The sequence below is a fragment of the Pelmatolapia mariae genome, linkage group LG13 (genome assembly GCF_036321145.2).
Source record: "Pelmatolapia mariae isolate MD_Pm_ZW linkage group LG13, Pm_UMD_F_2, whole genome shotgun sequence".
NCBI lineage: Eukaryota > Metazoa > Chordata > Actinopteri > Cichliformes > Cichlidae > Pelmatolapia > Pelmatolapia mariae.
The window spans coordinates 11,178,063-11,183,153 of record NC_086238.1 but is presented as its reverse complement, the minus strand read 5'-3'; positions in this window follow the sequence as shown (position 1 = coordinate 11,183,153).

The following is a 5,091-nucleotide window of genomic DNA, read 5'->3' as shown; positions in this document are numbered from 1 at the left end:
AACATATTCCAAAATGCCTTATTTTTCCGCAGTCTTGCCAATACCGAAACGCCCTGCAAACAGTACATGCACAATGTTCACACACTAGGAAGCTTTCCCAGAAAATGACAGAAGATCAGATATGGAGTGATATGTTAAGAAAACATTTGTACTGCACCGAAATGAATAGAAAAAGAAAGAAAGAAAAAAAGAACGGAAGGTGGCAAACGGAAAAAGCGGCAAAAATGTGGATGTTTTCACTGTAGCGGTCATTTGTTTTTAGCTGCAGCCAGAGAATATGTATGCTTATTTTCTCTTATCCCTAGTGCAAACAACGGGTCGGCCTTCTCAGAGCTTCATGAGTATAATAATGCTGTGTGCAAACTCTCCTCAGGCAGCACAATCTTCATTCCATTAAGGGTGCACTCCGGTTCATTGCAGCCTGAGGTCAAAATTAAAACTTTATCAACCCTGCTTGTAATTGCCCGAGCACATCTCAAGTCATTTCATTTAAACTTATCCGACTAATTTAACCAAGCCTGCACACTAAAATAAGTCAGTGACATTACAGATTAAGGCACTCGAACAACCACTTGAGCATGAACGGCATCAGCAGCTGACTGTTAAGAGGTTGTAGGTTATTATAAAAGCCCGTTTGTGAACAAAATAGGTAATTTGCAAAGAAAGGGTTAGAAAAGGTTTTCTTACATAGTACAATAGTCATAAGTAATGGCAGTGTTAAAAAAATCTGTTTTTCTATTCTTGTCTCTGCATTTTAATGATAATACACTCACAGGAGTTACTGCTGAAACCTTGGGGCCACATCACTATAGCAACATTAGATCAAAGCAAAACACACTGGGTATTCGATTTTGCTTCAACCTCTCTTCTGATAAATTGTGATAACCTAAAATGTCAGTGGGGCTGGAATAATTTTTTTTTCCCCTCTTTCAGCGATCATTTGCAAGTAGTTGCAACAATCAATGAGCGTCCATCACCCTCCACCATTTAGGTCACAAGGCGGATCCACAGGTCATCTGTTGGGAGGCAACCTGTCTCCAAACAAACGCGGTCCAACTCCAACTAACTGCGGTCACTCTCAGACAGATTGGCAAAGGTTTTCAAATAATTACAATCTAGTTTATAAATGGAGACAAGCTATAAATGGACACATCGCTATCAGTCTGAGTAACTTGTATGTCATGCATGTCTTGCAAACTTGATGAGCATCTATGTCAATTTTTGGAAGAATTTCAGAACTTCTTTTCAAATTTATGACATTCTAGCTGGATTCTCAATGCAAGTAATTAATATAAATTTCTGCTTTATGTGAATTTCTGTGTAAATGTAGAGCAACTGATTTGCAGATATATCACAGTTAACACTGTATTGTTACAAATTGCGTGTAAAAGCATAAGTAATTTAAGCAGACTGACTCTGGCTTTGCTGCTGTCCTGATGCACCAAAGTCACTTTGAGGACAGCAACTGGTCCCCATCTTCGAAGTAACTATTTCAAAGGTAACAAGAATGCAAGTTTTTTTTTCACACGGTCATAGTAATTTTGTTCTTGTTCTTGCATTTTCTGCAATCACTGTTTTCCCTAGTGTGACTGCAGCATAAGGTGATTGTTTCTCTTTTTACCTCAAACTTCTCACACTGCTGAACATTAGAGTGTTTCTCCAGATCAGTTAAATGACAATTCTTAGTAATTAGTACTCATCAAAGGTCCAAACCTACAAAAATAAGTCTCCAATCCCCGTAATCGACAGCACGGGCTGGAGATGGAGCACATCGGTCAGTCCTGGTGTACTGTGAGGAAACAAAACTTCTTCAGGCATTGCACCGTTTACTTACCTGTTTGTTTCTCCTAGCCTAATCATTTGTCTACTAAATGACCCCTGGAGGGCTTTGAACTCACAACACCGATCATGCGATTTCTCTGTGTATTATCTCATCATTGCTTTTGGCCTTGAGTTTGCTGAAAACAGATGCAGTGTTTCACAGCTCTCCTTCTTTCAGCGATTATCTGTGTTTCAACTCTGCGCTCGGCGGGATCTCATCCCTGACTCATTTAAAAGCTATTAGGAGGGCAGGGACTGACACGGGAACATTTATTTTCCTTTAGCGGTAGATCTAAGGAGGAGTGCTCGTAATAAGCGCTGTCTCACAATTAAACAATGTGATCCTAAGTGACATTTTTAACTGGAACCACACATTTCCACTCTCACATTGTGTTTTTATGTAGCATTCTGGGCTGTGCTTGGGGGAGGCCCAGCAGCAAACACAACACAAGAGCTGTCAGTCACACTGAGGTTAAATAAACCGAGCGGATATTGGTGCCAAAGCCAACAGGCGGGGCAGCAGTATGGTGAGGAAAAAAAACAGAAAAATCGACTTTAAAGAGTACACAGCAAATCAAGTGTGGCCAAACACACAGAGACAAATCCTGCCGTTTCCACTGTGTTTTACCTCTTTCCACTCTTCAAAGAGCTCCTGAAGGGCTGCGGTTTTCATACCGGAATCTCAAAACAAATGTTAAAAATCAGTTACAACATCCGGCGTTCAAACAATAAGCTGAGAGAGTCCTCGTGGGTGGGACTCTGTGTACAAAATGTCTGAGTTTTGAAAGGAAGACTGGGCACTGGGTCTTTCTGTGAATTGCATCACAGAGTTTTCATTCAGAATAGCAAGTCACCGTGATCCTGAAATTTGGACAGATGCGGATAAATGTTTGGAAGGCCCCAGTGTGCCAGCCAACAGTTGGATGTTTGGGATGGACTGCCAGGGTTAATTTACCTAACTGAGTTCCTGTTGTTATGCCAGTTTTTGTGATTGAACTGAAATTAACGTGTATTTGTTTGTAATCCGGTCCCAAACCAATGTCAAGAACAGAAAATAGGCGTGAACATCCTTTAATGTCACTACAGGCAGGACTTTTCTCTGAGGCCAAGACTCTCTCTCTCGAGGGGTTCCACATTACATGCATTACATGCACACAATTGTAAACTTTACTGTAACCGGTGGACTCCGTTTGCCAGGCACCGCTGCCAGTCAAAATATGCCTGAAACACAGGATATAGATTTTCTGTCATTTGCAGGAATAAACATTTTAACCAATCAATACCGGAAAGCGACTTTCCATTCTCACCATCTGTGACTAAGACAGAAAAGAAATAGTGGAAAAGATTAAGCAGACCCCTCCCCCCCTTTTTTAAAAAAGGAGAACAAGGAATGAGCAGAAAGACAGCGTTGTGCAGCCAAAGAATAAAAAATGTTTAAACTTGGAAAGACAAAAGAAACTTAGCTAAAACCTTCCAGCAAAAGTTTGATGAAAAAGGGGGATCTGTGCTGAAGGAAAGAGTTGCTTGCGCTTCGTTAGTGTGAGGCTGACCTTTGCCCGCAGGTGTTGAGATGTTTCTTCACTCCTCTGCTGTCTTTGACAAAATATCAGTCCACTCTCGCCGCTCCTCCTTCTGTCTACACTCCTGAGATTTTAACTAAGCCTCAGTGTCAATCAGGATGTTATCGCTCATTTATGGCCTTATGAGCAGGCTATGATGGATCTACTGTACACCTCTTATACACACACACACATACACACAGAATCATGCTCACACACAGACACTAATACAAAAAGCTGTGCGCACCAAAAAAAAGAAAGAAAGAAAATATTCATTAGGCAAGATCATTGAAAACTTTGCAAACGGGATGTGCACAGGAATCATTTTACTTATTTATGATGAAGCACCACACATTTTCCTGAAAATATGGGAAACTTCTAAAATAGGTAACTCTTTGCGCTTTGAAAGCTTATGAGGAACAACGCTTTGATGGTTTCTGTCGTATTTCAGGCCTGCTTACTGAACAAAATGACTGGGTGTGCATCTGAACTTAGTGAGAGTGGTCTCTGCCTGTGCAGTTACCCTTGGAAAACCCATAAAACTATTTAAATGGTCATCAAACCACATATTTATTGATACATACTGAGGTGTCAAAGCTCATGATTAATGGTGCTGGGAAGGTTGTCAAATGCCGTCTTTATAGGGGAGAGAGTTAGGAAGAAAATCTGTTTAGTTGATAACTGATGTTATTTGTACTGTAAAAACAGTTCTTCATAAATGAATACCAATTTTAAGAAAACCATGACATTTTTGGTAAGCAACAAGTTTTTAATGTTTCATCGTTAGATGGTTGCAGATGTTTCAATGTTTCATTGTTCTGTTACTGAACTGTTGTAATGAAGAAGGGTCGATTAGTTACGGACAATTTTGCATTAGTCACACATCCGTCAAACAATTCTTTGGCTAAATAAAGACTAATGTTTATAGAAATTGTCAATTTTATGCAAACAATGGTTAGGTTATGGTTTGGGTGGGATGTGAACAAAACAGCCTACCAGCTGAATATTCAGTGTCAGATTAACCTTCATGGTTCAGTTTTGAATTTTATGCTGCCTACAGCTTTCTGTTCACTGCCCACTCTGCACTGCATGGGAGACAGAAAAAGTCAATATACATATACACTCACTGGACACTTTATTAGGCACACCTTGCTTGCACTGGGCCTTATATGTTCGTGGCATAGATTCAACAAGGTTCTGTTAACATGTTGGTCAGGATAGCATCACACAGTTGCTGCTCACATCCCAAAGGTCAGATTGAGATTTGGTAACACTCTCTGGTAATACAGGGATGGACATGGTTGGCAACAATACTGAGGTAGGTTGTGGTGTTTAAATGCAATTATGAGCCTGGAATATGCCAGCTATGAGTTACTCTTCTATCAGCTTGCAGCAGTCGGCCCAGTCTCTTCTAACCTTTGACGTAAACAAGGCATTTTAACATATAGCAAGCTTCAGCTTGCAAAAGCATTTTAACATAGCAGTTAACATAGCAGTTCTTTTTCAAACTGTAGAGAAGATCCCTGTTCTGAAATACTCAGACAACTCTGACTGTGATTGGAGCTTCAACTAACCAGGACACAATAATTTTATCACACAGACACACCTTTACCATAAGAGTTAATTTTAGGATGAAATAAGTAGAGTGAACTACTTTTGTATTAAAACTTACTTTCCATTCTGTTATTCAGTCAAAACAAATGCACGGACA